This window comes from Sorex fumeus, unplaced genomic scaffold (assembly GCF_029834395.1).
Source record: "Sorex fumeus unplaced genomic scaffold, SorFum_2.1 ptg000058l, whole genome shotgun sequence".
Lineage (NCBI taxonomy): Eukaryota > Metazoa > Chordata > Mammalia > Eulipotyphla > Soricidae > Sorex > Sorex fumeus.
The window spans coordinates 27737994-27757216 of NW_026606115.1; the positions used below are offsets into that span (position 1 = coordinate 27737994).

Sequence of the window (19223 nt, forward strand, 5' to 3'; positions counted from 1 at the left end):
TCTCTGAATATTATGGTTTCAGTAATGTTGTCAGGGTTCAACTCCAACAGGGATGAAATGGAAAATAAAAATAAACAGACAGAATTGCAGCAAACAGTAAGCTCCACAGTGGAATAAACTGTCATTTAAATAAAAAGGCATACTATTGAATGGGAGAAAATACTCACAAATGATAAACCTAATAAATCAATGTTATCCAAAGCATATAAATATATCACAAAATTCACCTTTAAGAAAATAAACAATACCATCAAAAATGGTGAAAAGCGCTTAGAACAATTTTTACAAAATAAGACATTCAGATGGCCAATAGGCACATTAAAAATTCTCCAGAACTAATTTTCAGGGAAATTTCAATCAAAATTACAATGGCATGTTACCTTACACCTGCGAAAATTTCCTATAGCCAAAAGGCCAGGAAAAAAATCAAATGTTGACAAGAGTTAGAAGGAAAGGGAACCCTTATTTGGTGCTAAATTGTTTCACTCTGTATTAAATTGTTTCATTTGTGCATGAAAATTGTTTCATTCTGTATGAAAAACAGATTGATTAGCGGTTCTACTGGGAAGGGTACATAGGGGCAGGTGGGGTAAATAAGTGAATCTTGCTCTGTGCTACTATTTTTCTTTATTATCTGACAAATGGCTCATCAATATTTATATCAGTTTTTGTCTCCATTGTCACTAACACTGGCTTTTAATTTTATTGTAGTTATTTCTGCTCTAATTCATATTATTTACTTTCTGCTTACTTTGCATTTTTTCACTAGATTTTTTTTTTTTGAGGTAAGTAGTAGTTTGAACCACAAACAGCAGTGTTCAGGAGCTGTTCCTATCTCTGTGCTCAGGAATGGCTCCTGAAATTGCTCAGAAGACCATAGATAGTGTTGAGAATCAAACTTGGATCAATTTCAGATAAAGAAAGCATCTTATCACCTATAATATATCTTCAACCATCTTTCTTTGGCTCTTAAGCTATTAGTTGAGAGCTGAAAAGAAAGTTCAGTGGGTAAGATGCTTGCCTTACTTGCAGCCCACCCAGGTCGGGTCCTTAGCAATTTGTATTGTCGCCCATGCCCAGCCAAGAGCACAGGTGTAATCCCTAAGTATAGAGCCAGGAGTTAGCCCTGAACACCACCAGGTTTGGCTCCAAAACAACAATGAAAAATTACCAGTGATCAAGCCAGCATGGCATTGGATTAAATAGAGACTTTCTGACCAATAGGTCAGATAAAAAATCCAAGAACAAACTCCCACATCAGTTTATTTTAAAAAAACTTGTTTGTTGTATCACTGTGAGATAAACCCTTAAAAAGTTGACCACTTCAGTTTCAACAGAATCAAAGGCCTTCTTTAAATCAATGAATGTTAGATGGAGCGGCATCTTGAGCTCCACTACCCACTACTCATGATACTACATACATCTCCCAACCTGAGCCGAATATAGACTATTACTATCTTTCTCCATTTACTATTTGTTTGTAGTATCATGTTCTAAGCTTTATTCTCTGTCTTGGAAAAGTAAGATGTTTTTCCTGTAGGCAGCAAAGCAATGGATTTTGTTTTTTGAAACACTCTGCCTCTCCAGACCACTCAGACCATTAACATGTTGGTTCATTCCTGGAATATGTAATTAAATATACTGTTAGAAGAGCTAGGTTTAATAGACACTTACTGGAGTCTACTCTAGACACTTACTGGAGTCTACTCTCCCAAAAAAGAGTACAAATTCGTCCCCAGTGCATATGGAACATTCTCTAAGATAATCCTCAATATGTCCCACAAAACTTGTGTCAGTCAATGTGTGCCACAAAATATGAGTCAGTAAAATGTCATATATATTAAAATGTATCAAACATTGAAGTCACGCCCACAACCCGCATCCAGCGCGATCTTACAGCACATAGCAGCGAAGAGAACTGGCTGGCAGGCTCCACAACTCCTGGAGAATTTTCCAGGCCCCAGACAGAGCCAATATCACCGGGAGGTCTTAGGTGGGGTAGGTGCTGTCTCCCCGCCTTCTCCAGATGGAATCCCGGCAACCATGAGCTTCTACAGGCATGGCTCCATATGAAGGTACCAGGACTATTTTCCATATGAGGTGGAGGGATAGGTACTCAATCATTGTATGACTGAAACACAAGCACGGAAGTTTGTAAGTCTATAAGTGTACCCCATGGAGATTCACTAATAAAACTTTTTAACAAAATAAAAATAAAATAAAATTTTCCATCTAAAAAAAAGAAAAAGAGTTATGTCTATATTTCAATAGGCTCATAAGAGATAAGACAGGCTTAATATCGAAGTTCAGCACTTAAACCAGCAAGAATGTGCCAGAAAGAGAGCCCAGGGGGCAAAGCACAGGCCTGGCTTGTGGGTGCAGTAGTCATAAATATATCTTGCATTCTACCTGTGTACATGGTGCATTAGCACTGCAAATATTCAATAGTAGTATTGTTACTATTATAAACAAAAATAAAAATAAAAACAGAAGACATGTAAAGCTAGCATGGAGGGTCTTTTGCATGTTGGTGCAGCAAATTTTTATACTAAACTCGAACTCGAAAACTACTGTAACCATATTACTTCAGTAATATGGTAATACTACAGTAATATGGTAATATGGTAATACTACAGTAACCATATTACTTCAACTACAATGAAATTGAATGTAAAAAAATGAAAAACAGAAACTTCCAGTAACTCAGATCACACATAAAGGTGAAAAGTTATAAAACATAACACAGAAGTACAAAGAATCCAAAAGGACTACAATGATCAAATTTGTGCCATTAAATTAGGGAAATATTAAAAACTTGATAAATTGACAAAGCTCCTGAGTCTGAATCAGGAGAAATACAATATCTGAATGGTTCCTTTTCAAGTATGACAATTGAAACAATAAACAAAAGTCTCTGGGAAAACAAAGCCAGGGGCCAGAGTGAATAGAGCAACTTGGGTGTTTGCTTTGCAAACAGCACACTGGATTAGATCCCCTGCACCACTTATGGTCCTCTGACCCCCTCCAGAAGAGATCCCAGAGGTTAGAGCCAGGAATATGCCCTGCATACTTCCCGGAATGACAAACCCCTTAAGAAGAGGGAAAAACCAGGTCCAGGTTTTCTAACAAGGTAGTTCTACAAAACCATTAAAGAAGACCTATTATCAATCCCTTTTAAGCTTTTCCAGAAAACTGGAGAAACTAAAATTAATTTTTTTTGTTTGTGGGCCTCAGGCAGCATTACTCAGGGTTTTCTCCTGGTTGTGTGCTCAAGGATCATTCCTGACATGTTCTGGGAACCATATAGTGTGCCAGGGACTGAAACTATGTCAGTCGTGTGCAAGATAAGTGTCTTACACACTGTAATATCACACTGGCCTCCCAGAAACTAAAATTCTTCTAAGCAATTTCTATGAGATCAATATTATCCTGACAGCAAAAGAAGTTATATGCATCATAAAAAAAAACTTCAATCAATATCCAAAGAAATATTGAAGCAAAAGTTACCTACACAATATTAGCACCCTGAATTCAAGAATACATTGATAGAAAAAGACATCATTACCAAGTGGCATTTATTCCAGGGACAGAAGGAATATATGCAAATAAATTAATAAAATTTATCATGCTTTAAAAATGAAAGACAAAAGTCACATGATAAACTGTATAGATGCAAAGAAGACTTTTATCACAATACAACACTGGATTATAATTTAGAAAATTTCTAACAAAATGGGTTAAAGAAAGAATTTACCTCATTTGAGCAAAGTCTATGTAAAACAAAACCACTACTAATATCATACAATATGGTAAAACTTTAAATCATTGTTTATAAGATCAGAAAAGGAAGAAGAATGTCCATTCTCACAACTATTAATAATAACATTAATTATATTAATATTATATCAATTATATTGTATCATATTAATTATAATTATACTAACATCACTGTCACTGTCCCTGTCCTCCTGTTGTTCATTGATTTGCTCAAGCGGGCCCAGTAACATCTCCATAGTGAGACTTGTTGTTACTGTGTTTGGCATATTGAATACGTCACGGGTAGCTTGCCAGGCTTCGCTGTGTGGGCATGATACTCTCGATAGCTTGCCGGGGTTTCCGAGAGGGATGGAGGAATTGAACACGGCTTGGCCAGGCCAGCTGTGCACAAGGTGAATGCCCTACCACTGTGCTATCGCTCCAGCCCACTATTAATAATATTAATAATCAGAAAAGTACTTAGGCAAGAAAAAGATAGTACTAAAATTGATTATGAACTATCAATATTTTTGGATGCAATGATAACAAACATAAAAAAACTTTAAAAACCATATCACAAAACTTTTGGAAATTATGAAACTGCCATGAAGTTGACAATCAATATACAAAAATAATGCATGCTAACAATCAGGTATGCTAACAATCATGAATGCTAACAGGGAACTAGGAAAGATATAACCCACCCCATTTTAATCTCATTTAAGATTTAAGTAAAAAGAAACAAGTGCTGAGAAGAAGAATTCACAAGAATCAATTTAATAAAGAAAGTTAAAAATATATAACTAGTTCCCGAGAACAGACGACTGGTTAAAGAAACTTTGGTGCATCCACACAATGGAGTACTGTGTAGCTGTTAGAAAAGATGAAGTCATGAAATTTAGATACAAGCAGTACTACATGGAAAGTATCATGCTAAGCAAAATGAGTCAAAAAAAAAGCGATAGACATAGAAAGATTGCATTCATCTGGGGAACATAAAGTAACATAATAGGAGACTAACACCCAAAAATAGCCGAGCTAAGTACCAGAAGGTTTACTCCATGGCTTGGAGGCCAGCAGCACAAGCTGGGGAAAAGGCAGCTCAGTTAGAGAATGGAGCACCAAATAAAGGGTGTTGGGAGGATCCTCCCAGGATGGGAGATTCATGCTGAAACTAGATTATAGACAGAACATGATTGCCACTCAATGCCTCTTTTGCAAACCACAGCACCACAAAGGAGAGAGAGAACAAAAGGGAATTCCCTGCCACAGAGACAGGGTAAGCTGAGGGAGATGGGGGGTGGGAGGGATACTGTGATCAGTGGTGGTGGAGAATGGGCACTGGTGGAAGGATTGGTACTCAATCATTGTATAACTGAAACCCAAGCACAAAAATTTATAAGTCTACAACTGTACTTCATGGTGTTTCACTAATAAAAATTTAAAATATATGTATATATAAAGCTACAAATCACTATTAAAAGAAACAGAGAATGACATAAGGACTTAGAAAAATATTCCATGCTTACAGTCTAGAAGAATCAATCTGTTGTTGTTGCTGTTCTTATTAATGCTTTCACTTTTCTAAGTAATAGGAGTTGTACACAAATGACAGTGAACCCTTAGGTCTTTCTTTATATATAATAAAATATAACTGAAAATTAATCTTCAAGTAACAAAGTAGTTTTTCACATAAGGGGTCATACCTTCATCAACTTGGAACCAGTAATTGTGTTGCTGTCACATAAACTGGAAAGAGGATGTGATAACTTAGAGGAGTTACATATGCTACGCTATCATTTTACCAGCAAGCCAGCTGCCATCAATGCATTAACTGTATCAATGGCTGCGGCACTCTCCAGGCATATACACATTGCCCTGAGCTAAAATTTTGTCAACATAAATATGAATCACTCCTCCATGTTTACTACATTCTTCACTCACATCATCTTTAATTTCTGTGCCACATCCCTCTTCTTGTGTTTGAGGATTTCCAACATATTAGAGAGTTGGACACACTAATTGAACAGAAGCAAATGCAGTTAAAGCTTCAGTCTGTTAGGGAAAGCCTTGCGTACAAAACTACAAAAGTACCAAATGCCAAAAAAACACTCACTTATAGAGCTTACCACACTGCTGATGAAATCTGCAAATCTATACTTTATGGAATTATCACTAAATATTGGAAGTGTCTGGTTGTTCTCATCCACTCCATTTCTCCAGTTCATCACTGTCTAAATATGAACTAGCTGTCATTGGAAGAATTGGTTCTTTCAGTAACATGATCCATTTTTGTTGGCCTCTCCCCTAGCTAAAATTCATTCAGGTATTAAGATGTTCTTGGCACATTCTGAATAAAAAAAAAATGGGGGGTTGGAGATACAGTACAATGGCTGGGACTCTTGCCTTGCACATGGTTGACCCAGGTTTTGTTTTTTCTCGGCATGCCACATGGTCCCCTGAGTACTGCTAGGAGTAACTCCTGAGAGCAGAGCCAGAAGTAATCCCTTAGCATTGCCAGATGTGACCCAAAAACAAACAAGAAACATGTAAAAAATTCATACCCCTTGGATCAACTTGTTTCACTATCCATCATGTGCTGAATTCTTTCAATCCTTTGAAAGTTCAAAGATTCCCCAAAGCACATCTGTATCCAGTTATGTTAAAATGTAAGCAACCCGAGTAAAACTTCATAGATCAAGTGCTTCCCTTCTTCCCTTTTGAAGACTGTTTGCCATAACCTTAACACTGTTTTCTGCCTGGGTGCCTGCACAATGATCTGCACTCCTAAAACATGCTGGCCAGTTAATCCCATTGCTAGAGGCACTGAGCTGGCATCAACAAACTCCACATATGTGATTCCACTGGAACAAATGAAATATCTGTCAGAAATCATACTCACATCTCAAATCTTTTACTGTAAAGCAGAATGGGTATGTGTTTGTGCAGAATTATGACTTCAGAAGCAGAGAGTCCACTTATGCAACAGCAACGGGGAGGTATCTGAAATGGCAATCACTGATTCCTCATATACACATTTACACACCCAAAATTAGCATTATTAAAATGACTATCTGATCTAAAGCATTTGTGCACATTCACTGTAATCCCTAAGGAAATGTTAATGGCATTTGTTAGGGAAACAGAATAAGTACTACCAAAATGGTATGCAAATTCTAAATCTACTAAACTGCCAAAGTGATGAGTAAATAAGTAGTTAGAGGGCACCGTGTGAACTTCTGAGCAATGCAGGATATAGTCTGGTGGTACAGAACACTGCCAAATTGAACCTAGTACCCAGCCTCTGCAACACCTCATAACGTGTCATGTAAATATCAGGTCAACACCACAGGGCCAGACATCTTTGAGAGTTTCCCTGGGGCCCCTAAGCACCACTAGAACTCACCTCTAAACATTTCTGAATTTTCAATTATTATAAAGTACTTTAAATTACTATCACTTCAAATTACCATAGAGCTATAGTAATCAAAACAGTGTGGTACTAGAATAAAAATAGATATTCCTTTCAATGAAACAGAATTGAGTCCAAAAGTAAATATTCATATTTATTCCACTTCATATATATAAGGAAGTCAAGAAGAAAACAATGTAGACAGGAAGTTCTCTTAAATAAATGGTATTTGAAAATTGGATAGCCACTTACAAAATAATGAAATCATACTGCAAACATAAATTGCCTCAAACAAATGGACTTAAAGCTTAGATGTTGGAGATTGAAGAGCTACACAACAAGCTGAGCTTTTTTTTTTTTTCCACACAGAGCTGAACTTTGAATCTAGAAGTCCTGGATTTGATCCCTGACACCTCAATATCCCCCAAGTAACACAGAGTGATCCCTCAAGAACAGAGCTGAGAAGCACCACATATGGCCCCCCAAAAGAGAAAAATTAGATGTTGAGGTGGGTTTTTTTTAATCACATTTAACAAAACATAGGCAAAATACTCCACGATATTGACTTGTATATATTTTCAATTATTCTACTCCATTGGCAGGAAAACAAATGAGACAACACCAAACTAAAAATAATCTGCTATGCAAAAGACACATTTTGTTTATTTTTTGAAGAGAAGCTCCATTCAGCTGTGCTCACAGCCTTGTTGCTCTATGCTCCAGGGTCAGGTAGGACTGAGGGGAGCATACACAGTGTCAGAGATTAAACCTGAGTCAGCAATGTGCAAGCAAGCACCCTACCCACTGTACTATAGCTGTGGTTCCAAATATGCTTTTAATAAATATATATCTTTTGGAAAGTAATAAATAAATAATTTCATATACACACATGGGTTGGAGCAATAGCACAGCGGGTAGGGCGTTTGCCATGCACAAAGCCAACATGGCCGACCCGAGTTCAATTCCTCCACCCCTCTCGGAAAGCCCAGCAAGCTACCGAGAGTATCTCGCCCACACGACAAGGCCTGGCAAACTGCCCGTGGCATATTCGATAAGCCAAACACAGTAACAAGTCTCACAATGTTACTAGGCCCGCTCCAGCAAATCAATGAATGGGAGGACAGTGACAGTGACAGTGACACACACATACACCATCTAACAAAGGGTGATATCCAAGATATATAAAGACCTGACAAAATTCAACTGCAAATAAAAACAAACAGCCTGACCAAGACATGGGAAAAGAACAGACACTTCTCCAAAGAAGACAAGCAAATGGCCAACAAGCAACTGGAAAAAAAAATAATCATTATTGATTATTAGGAAAAAAACTGAAATGGTAGGGAGACGTCTCTAGACACATGGAGAATTGTCTATCTTAAAACAGGCCAGAAATATGAGTGCTTCCAGGACTGTGGAGAAAATATATCCCCGTTTACTGTTGGTAGAAATGTAAATTGTTTTAACTTCTATGTAAAAATTGTAGAGATTTCTTAAAAGTTGAAATTAAACTTAATTTATGATCCAGAAATTCTTTTCCCTGGTATCTATTCCAAGAAAACAAAAACACAAAATCTTAATATCAAACAGATGAAAAAACTCTGTTGTCACTGCAGTACACATACAATAGTAAGAATCAGGAAATAACCCAAATACCCAAAGACAGATAAGTTGAAAAGATGTGGTACTTATACAGACTAGAACATAACTTATCTCTAACAGGAGAGCTTACAATTTGCTAGAACGTGGATGAACCTAGAGGATGTCACGTTAACAGAAAAAAGTTGAAAGAGAATGACAATGTCGATCTTACTCATATGTGGTATGTAAAGAAAAGAAAAAAGCAAGGACAAAGACAATGTCCAGTGAAAACAACCTTTAGACACTAAAGGAAAAAAGTGATAATGTTAAGCGTAGCAATGTAGCTATATAGAGATTTAGTTATAGAGCAATGTACCACACAATATTGAAAGTTGTAATGTCTAATATAGCAATGTCCAATCACAGTAGTAATTACAATACTCAAAAAATGAAAACAACTGCAGTGCCAATTTTTTAAAAGAGATATGTCCCATTTATGCAATGGAATACTACTATGTAATTAAAAGGTGAAATACTTGCCTTCCACAACGTAGTAAAATGAACTTAAGAAAATTATGTGAAGCAAAATAAAAGGATCATGCTGGATTCTTAGAAAACTGATTAAGTAATGTAAAGTAAAGGCCCTCCCGTTGATCATCGATTTGCTCGAGTGGGCCCAGTAACGTCTCCATTGGAGACTTTTGTTGTTACTATGTTTGGCATATCGAATACGTCACAGGGAGCTTGCCAGGCTCTGCTGTGCAGGCGAGATGCTCTCGGTAGCTTGCCCGGCTCTCCGAGAGGGGCGGAGGAATCGAACTCCGGTCGGCCATGTTGGCTGCGTGCAAGGCAAACGCCCTACCACTGTGCTAAAAAATGTAGAACAGTGAGCATTAATAATAGAACAAACATTTAGCTGGAGAGATAGTATTGTGTTAATGTGCTCAGATTATGAGCAGCCAACTTTCTTTGATCCCAAGCACCGCATTTGGCTCCCCAAGTACCAACAGGAGCATCCTTGAGCACAGAGCCTGGTGTAAAGCTTGAGCACCACCAGGTATGGCCCCAACTCTGTCCCCACCAAAACAATAATAGAACTAATGTTATCTGAGAATGGATGAGGTTTTGTAGATAAGGAGGATTTTATAAAAACAGTGAATTTCTTTTTTGCAGTAATAATAATTTATACATACTCTTTGCCGTTTGCACTTAATTAAATGCATAACAATAATGTCACATTTTATGCATATGTACAGATAATAGTAAGTAAACAAATGATGTTTCAATAGACCTAAATTATAATAGGTGTGAACATTGAAAATGTGGTACTGAGCAACATTATACAGAGTTTTCAAATGAAGTGAACTATAAAATTACCACAATTTTTTTCCCGTCTCTTAACAACAACAGAAAATTGGCCATACCTGGTATTGATCTCTAGTCAGGGATCACTATTGGCAGTACTCAGGGGCATAAGATACAATGCCATGGTCAAACCCAGGTCAGACATATGTAAGGCAAGTACCTTTTTTTTTTCAAAAAAAAAAGTAGGAGTACTGCTATTTATTCAGCCATTGATTAAGCTTATTGAACTGGGCATGAACTCCACTAATGCAAGAATCTTATCCATTATACTGTCTCACTGGCTCTGGTTCATGATTCTTCATCCCTTATCCACTTAGAAAATAGCATTACAGAAAGCAAAAATATTTTGTGGGAAAGATTTTCTTCAGGAGAAAATCGGACTGTTTTCATCCATATCCATGCTGTTGTCGCAGGAGTTGAGAGAGGATTTCAACAAAATTTGGGAGAGAGCTACAACAAAATAGTTTCGGAAAAAAATGACTACTTCCTTAAGCAGCTGGTAGCAGTGCATAGAATAGACACCATTTGAAAGTGGGCTGCTACCAACATTTTAATTTGACTATACCTTAGGGTCTTCAAAGTAAATTTGAAAATTGGACATGAAAGGACTAATACATCTGCAGATGAAAAGCAAAGGCAAGTTCTCCGAACACAACTAAAACAAAAAAAGCAATAGTTCCTTAGAGAGAGATAACAAAATATCAAAAACCAAATTCTGACAGCTAGAATTCAAAGAGTAAATCATTACAATTGTTTTTCTCCTGTTATTCTGAATTTTAGGGAAAAGGGATTAGAAATTTTTATTTTCCTCTGTTAATTGGGCACTATGAACAGATATTTGGAAGAGCAGAGTTTGCTAAGAATTCTTACCTCTCTCTGGTTGCTGCCCGTTTTTTCATGAATCCTTCTACACATTCTATAGTGGTCCCAGCATACATTGTCAGAAATTCGAGAGGGAAAAATAATTTTCCCTCAACCTTGTGAAGTTACTTTCTAGGGTTCCTGTAACAAAGGCAAGCCAATAAGAGAAAAAAATAGCAAATAGGTATCCATTAACACATAGTATCTCATATATACATTGGAAATATCCATGTAAAAAGACTAACTCTCCTGAATCTTTTTCCTAACTCTCTTGGAATTTTTTTAAAGTTTTGCTTTAAAGTTACTATTTGTTAGTGTTATAAACATTTTAATACTTTTTTTTAAAATGTAACTCATGAAACTTGCTTATTTTGTACTTCCTTCACAAATAATTTTGAACTCTATGTTGTAGTATCACAGTCTACTTCCTCAACTCCTGGCAGACCTCAATCTCAAATATAGGAAGCAATTTCAAACAGTGGGTTGAACAAGAGAATAGCTATTCACCTTGTCCCAATATTGGACTTTTATTTATTTATTTATTTATTTATTTATTTTTGCTCGAGCGGGCCCAGTAACGTCTCCATTATTGGATCACCGGGAGAACCGTTACAAAGCTTTCAGGTTTAAATCTTGGTCATACAATGATCAAACACCCATCCCTTCACCAGTGCATATTTTCCACCACCAAGAGCCCCAGTATACCCCCCATCCCACCTCTCCCCCTTCCTGTGAGGCAGATGATTTCCACTTAACTCTCTCTCTCTACATTGATTACATTCATTATTTCGACAAAAGATACACCATTATTATTTGGAATTCCTCCCCCCCCCCCCCAAGAATCAGACCTGCTGAAAAGGCATCGTGAAATAATTTGTTTTCTATTGCTGGTTACGAAGATATATGATGCCGCACGCCCACGATAGTGACTGCTCAATTTTGGATTTCTGGTACTTTACTAATTAAGTCTGGGGAGATGTCTGCCAAAAGCTGCATAGTTCTGAGATTGGTTTATGTGCCTCTGGGTCCATGACCATGCCAGAGAGCTGCTCGTGGTGGGCAACTAGTGGTCTCGGCGGGGTGGGAAGGACATTGCCAGTTCTATCTCCCATCCCATGAGGCTGCAGTTGCCCTGTCACTGCTGGCTCATACCTGGCGACCGTGCTGCCAGAGGGGAAAAAAGGCAGAAGAGACAGAAACCCTTTCCCTCCCCGGGGGTCACAGCACCGTAGCTTAATGCATAGTCTATTCACATTTCTGCCAAAAGCTGCTGGGTTCTGAATAAAGTCCGTGTGCCTCTGGGTCCATGGACGTGCTGGAGAGCCGCTCCTGGACTTTTATTAAGGGTTGGCTTCCAACCAGTAATATTAGAATATAGTAATTTGACAACTTAATATAAAATGATATGGTTTATTAGGGCTGGAGAGATAGCACAGCAGGTAGGGCATTTGCCTTGCACATGGCCAACACAGGTTCAATACCTCCGCCCCTTTTGGAGAGCCTGGCAAGCTACCGAGAGTATCCCGCCTGCACAGAAAAGCCTGGCAAGCTACCCATGATGTATTCAATATGCCATAAACAGTAACAACAAGTCTCACAATGGATGTTACTGGGCCCGTTCGGGCAAATCGATGAACAACGGGAAGACAGTGACAGTAACAGTGATAATTTATTAATAACTATAAGGTTTTTACTCCTGTTTCAGATCTGATTTGCTCCTCCAGAGATCCAACAGATTTCTCTCAGCTAAAGCTTTTTAAATTTTTTTTTATTGAATCACAGTAAGATAGTTACAAAACTTCATGTTTGACTTTCATTCATACAATGATCGAACACCCATACCTCCACCAGTGCACATTTTCCACCACCAATGCGCCCAGTACCCCCCATCCCCATCCCACCCCTCCCCCTGCCTTTACGGCAGACAATTTCCCCCATTCTCTCTAATTTTGGGCATTATGGTTTGCAGTTTATTTTACTCAATGGTAAACTCATTCTTCTGCCTCTTGGGCAGTATCAGTGTAGCAGCAGTATAGAACAGTGTACACACTTTCAGTACACTGTGAGATATATCAACTTTCAACTAATCCTCATCATATGTCATGCCCTGCTTCTTTGAAACCATTCAGGGGGGCCTTGAGAAAGCAGAGTGAGGGAGGTAGCATGGAGAAAACAGTGCTCCCACTTTTCTGCTCCTCAAACCTGGCCACTAAGAGAACTGCCTGGTGTGGGTCAGGACTGGTAAAGGTTGGCTCTAAATACCTGCACAGCCTGGACACTCTCATCTCACTAGCCCTAGGAGGCAGCTGTCTTGCTATCCCTGACTTTTAATCCACTTGTTCTGCACAGAGCTAGAATGGGTCTCCACCATCAGAGTTTTGGAGGTAGCTGTAGACTCAAGTTGGAGCAAGATATTGATCTTTGTGGGAAACAAACTGTCAATTCTAACGTCAGCTCAGGTGTATTAGGTCTGTGGCCTTTCTCTCACAGAAGCAATTTCAGAAGGAGGCAAACAGTGAAGCAAATAATTTTTATTGAAAGAAATTTAATTAGAGACAGGCGAGAGGAAAGAAATGCTTCTTCAATAGAGAACTTTGGCTTCTACAGAAAGAAAAAGCAGAGAGCGGCTTTTGGAGAAGGTTATCTACAATTTCTCCAAATTGTCTTGGCCTGGAATTCTCTGCGTACATAGAAGATAATCTGGATGTTGTCACAGGGAAAACCTTGACTCTTAATGATCCTTCCATATTCTGGTCATGACCTTTAGAGTCTCCTATAGGTTCTTCTTTTCTGAAGGGTTCATTCTTCTCTGGGCTTCTTCATCTCCAAAGAGCTCAAGATTTGCATCACAAGGAAATATGTTCTTCACTCCTTTGAGCTACTTCTGGGAGGGGAGTTTCTTAAGTTTTATTATTCCCCATAAGTTCTCCACTAGGAAGCCTGCTGTGCATCTGGCCTGGAATTCTACATATCAATGGTTTTCCAGGCTGCTGAAATGGGTCTTTTGTCTCAATAGCCTTGTGCATTTGGGCTGATTTAGTATCCAGTGGTCTTCTCCTCTACATATAGTACCAGGGGACTCCAACCCCATTTATCTGCCTGAAACATTTTTATTTTAATCATATTTCAGAAGATAATAAAACGACATCAGTCTATGTATTCTGTAGATTATGTTTATCCAGAAGACTTTGGACATGTTTTTTTCACATGATGGATATGCCATCATCAGAAGTTTCCTTTTAGATAAGAGGTGGGCATGCATGTGGTTTTCTAACCTCTTCAGCGACTGAAAAAATATTAGAATGATCTGTGACATGTCTTTCTTTCATATTTATGATTGACTTAAAAAATTTAGCTCTTTACATTCATTTCATCACAGCTACAAGTCTATTGCTGTTAAGAAGTAAAGTTATTCTTCAGGCAAGGATCACATATTTATATATGTATATGTAAATAAACTTTATACATAAAACATATATTATGCATATAATATATAAAATAGAAGACACATGTATTTATTGCATAGTAAACTTAATATAGGAATTAATATTACTATAACTTACAGTCAAACCTTCAGTGATCTGATTAATTCACCCACACATTCTTTTTTCATCAGTATGTATACTTCAAATCTTGATTTGTATTTTGATTGATGGTTTAAACTGTACAGAACAATTAGGAGCAATTCTAGGTGCTTACAATTATTTTTAAATATATACCTATCAATTATCTTTACAAAAATATACCTACTATGATTTTACATAATTTTAAAACAGTTTATGCCATTAGTCATAAATAGAGCAGGTACAGAAAAGTAGATCAAGTAAGAAAAATAGTAAAACTGAGCTGATTGAGGTGAATGGGGTTGGGCACATCCAGTGGTACTCAGAGCTTCCTTCTTGCTCCATGCTAAGGACTCACACTTGGCAAGGATAGAGATGTGCTGTGTTGATATTCAAACCCATGTCTATAATGCAAATACCCTGCCTGCTATCCTACCACTCAGATCCCGCAATAAATATTTATATTGAGACTGAATATGAGATCAAAATGTGGGCGTGTGATGTGTGTGTTCAGTGGACAAGAGCCGCCTTCCCACCCTGCCAACATGATGTCTGTTGGTGGGCCCCATGGTGGCTTATGTGAGGTAGAGTGGGGGTGGGAGAAAGACAATCATTTTCTCCTGATCTACCTCTGCCACCCTAGGACCCAGTGTAACTGGGATCTTGTCTCACCTCGCAGAAAAAGAATTTTAGGAGCAGATGAGCAGTAAAGTATAACATTTTATTTGGAGGTTTTTGAAGTGAAAGGAGAGAGAGAAAGGAGAAGAGTGGAGTGTTCAAAGAGAACGTAGAATTCTCCAAGGGCAGAGAGAGCCCCTACACACATACCAGCATTTAGATAGGAAAGCACACACATCAGAAAGTGAGATGCAACCAACATGTGTTCAGCCGTCATATGTGCTTGACCACGTAGGTACAAGAACTTCTTTTGTTCAAGGTGGCTATTATAGGGTTTTTCCAATATGCCCCCGCTATGGGGCTTCTACCTAGGTAAAAGGGAGGGTTGTTAGGGAGGTTGCCAAGGAGGTTAGGTTTGACAGTGGTGATGGGCTTCCTTAAAATTCCTTTCCTGGCCTTTTGTTCCTGCTATAACTTCTGTAGGATGGGGGTCTAGCAATCTCTGGGTCTGTTGCTGGCCAAAAGAAAGTTTTATCGGGCCTTAGTTCCTGTTTTCTGTAAAGTTTGCTTTTTGTCATGTCAGAGCTATTGATAGTATTTCCCAGAAATTCATTGTCATTGCCTTGAGGAAAGGGACCTTCCCTGTCTACCTGCCTACATCAAAGGGACTAATAAAGGGAATGGTCAAATGTCTGCCAGATGGGTGGGTAATCAGTTGCCATTTATTCAAGTCTCAAAGCAGTAGTTATAGAGAAATTATGAAGAGTTGGAGGTATAAATTAAACATAGGTGTGGTTGAAAATTATCATAAACAATGAACAGATGTAATTCCCTTCCTTCATGGGAAGTTCTTGGGGATTAACTCAAGAACAAAATCTCATCTGGATGCTAGCACTCTAGATTCCTTCTAGAAGATCCACCTCTAACCAGAATTCCACCTACGAGTGTGTTACTTTCTCCTTTCCTTATCCCTTATCCATTTAAACAGTCATCTTAAATTTATTTTAAATATTTCTTGTCATTTTGTACGGACACAGTAAGAGATATATTAAGCTTAAAGGGTGACTCTTTCTGAGGACATCTCTCTATATATCTCAGACTACAGTCCTCAGGTCAGGATAGTCTTTCCTAAGCCCAGGAGGGTCCTTATTCACCTACTTTTTTGGGGGGTCATGACAGAGTTTTTTTAATGTCTGTGCTCTTATCATATATTTTATGGAACTTATCCTGCCACTCTTCCACTCTTCAATGACAGGGTAGCTTACATCTTCCCCTGGATCCATCCTTGTACCTCTGAAGGACCCCCATTTAGGGTGTTAGGAATTAAGGGCAACTGAGGCTTAAATCAAGTAAATATGACAGATGCCTAGGAGTAAATATTATTCGAAGTTAACTCTCAAGTTAGAAAAGCATAGCATTAACTGTCTTCCTCTGTTTGTACAAAATGGACATTTCTCTAAAATCACTGGATCACTTGACATCCCGTTACTCATCGATTTGCTCGAGTGGGTGCCAGTAATGTCTCCATTCATTCCTGTCACATGCTAGTGTAGCCCAATGGTGTCTGCTCGTTCTAGGAACACAAAGAGCCTCAAACTGTTCGACTTCCTCTACCTAGGTACATGTAACTGTTGCATTCGGAAAAGTTCATCCCACTGAGAGTGAATGGAACAGCACATGATGTTCTTGAGGGTGGGACTCAAGAGTTTCGGTGAAATGGTATCATCCTGCCAAACCTCTCTCTTGACATGGATGATCACTTCCTTGTAGAATAGTGAGATCCTGGTGGTGAATCCTCAATATAGCTCACGGAGGATCTTGATGTATTGGGCTTGAATGTCCTGATTGGCTAGGGCTTCAATGACCGCTTCCGTCTCAACAGAATCAAAGGCCTTCTTTAATCAATGAACGTTAGATAGAGGGCATCCTGAACAACCGAGAAACCGCAATGAGCTTGGTTATTGTATGGATATGGTCGGTCTTGCTGAATCCTTTTCGGAACCCGGCTTGAAAAGGACATAAAGGAAAGAGAAAAGCAACATGCTACCATATATACTAAATCCAGAGTCTTCAGAAGAATCTGACTTTACAAGTCACAGAGTCTGATTTGGGGATGTTAGTGATTAACAGATAGGGGAAGCATAACTCAAATAAGAGGGTAAATATAAACTTAGAGGACTGGGAGTCCTTGATGGAATTAGGTATGCCTTGGGAGCACTGTGATGGGAGTCACTCAATAAACCTAACCTCCCTGTAGGGGAAGAAATGACATATCAATGCTATTCAACAACTGAATATTTTATTTTCAAGTGTAAGCATATTTTGGGCCTCTCTTTCCACTAGTTTACAGCATTCTTACTTTGTTGCATGCATAATAATAGAGCAGCCTTGGTATATAGGGAAATGTTTATAGAGAAGAATATATATATATATATATATATATATATATATATATATATTGGAACCTTAAACCAGTCCAAAGACATGAAAGATTGGATACAAAACACCCATCTCAGAAGTCTGGAAAACAATTGGGATGCAGAATTTCAGGTTGGGTGCAAGTATGGCTATCCAAAGGGAGAGGTGACTGAGAGGTGAGTGATCCCCTGGGAGGAGAGGCTCCAGAAAGAGGAAGTCTCAGTTTACCCTTGTCTGCTGTGAGCAATTCCACTTCTGACTGCCCTCATCCTCCATATTTTACATTCTGCAAATTCTTGGACTCTTTCTGATAAACAGGGAGTTAAAAATTGTCCACCATAAAATTCTTTCCCAGAGTTTAGGCTTACCTGGAGGCTATGATAATGTGCAGTACATAAGTCAAATGGCCAGCCAAGGATCTGCTGGATCCTTGCATTCTCTGTAACATACTTGTCAATTGATAAGAAATGTAAAGAACCCAATTTTCAGTAAAAGGGCCTACACACAAAAAAACTTATCTTTAACTTCCCTACATTCTCTATAATGTGAAGATCAATTTTTCCTACAAAAAGACTCATAAAATGAGCCATGGTTAACTTAGTCCTATTGCAAATTCCTCCCCACATGGGGAGATCCTTTTCGTTTCTCTTCTAATTTACAATAGACATTTCTACCTTCCAACTCTGAGTCTGAGCATCTTTATTACTGAATATTTTCATATTGAAGAATCTGTAAATCATGAACAGAGATCTGCCTTCATAGTCCCTGCAGCATTCCCATAAGTGGAACAGACCAAAGAATATCAAAAGAAGACCATCAGCTCCTCCAAGTCTCGCCCTTGACAACCACCCTAGCAATGGGCTGGTGGAGGTCAGAGTTGCAGAGCTAATGAGAGGAGAGGAGATGAATAGAATTCAGCAACAGAGCTCCTAGGCAGGGTTTTCAGGTCTTATTAGAAGCTGTGGGCCTCTCTGTGGGCAAAAATCATGTAAAATGCATCAGGTTGAAACAGAAACGGGGACCTAAGAAGTGGGCTCCCTTTTAGTTGGTTTTCTTGGACAATTGATGATTACCAGATCCTATTTTACAGAATACAGTGCACCTCTGTCCAGAAACTCAGGCGCCAGTGAAGTTTTTACTGGATATGGTGCACCTGTTGTTAGGTGCACAATTCCAGAAACTGAGCCCTCAGTGAAGTTTTCCAGCAGTTATATGGTGATTGTGCTACCTTACTGCCTCGTCTCCTGCCTCAGAACATTATTCTGTAGATTAATTTTTCAAAGGAAAAGGGACTTATCTCTTTGGCCCTCATTTGCTGGGGAGGCATATTTTCTTATTTTACCTTGTGGCTTCTGTGGATGGCATCTGCCTTAGATGTATGTTTTCCTTCTTTTAAAGCTTCTTTCTTTTCATCCTGGGGAAGTGGCATGGGATGTGTTCTTGCACTTTTTACTCTGGGGAAGCCTGAACTCTCTCTTGAGCAGGTATCTCTCTTTTCCTATTTCCCAGAATAAACTTAGGGGGTCCCCCAACCTCCTTGTGAATTTTTTTCTCTGAGGGAAGGTGATGGATCTGTAAACCCTGGCTAAGATTTAGAAACCGACTCACCTTTTTCGCAAAGAGTAGTTCCTTGCTCCAGCCCAGGTTTC

The 19223-nt window shown here is 38.6% G+C and overlaps 1 pseudogene; it reads right to left on the bottom strand.

Annotated features, from left to right (window-relative positions):
• Positions 1-5467: 5467 nt before the first annotated feature.
• Positions 5468-19003, bottom strand: LOC130034158 (RNA-binding protein 39-like; annotated as a pseudogene).
• Positions 19004-19223: the final 220 nt, after the last annotated feature.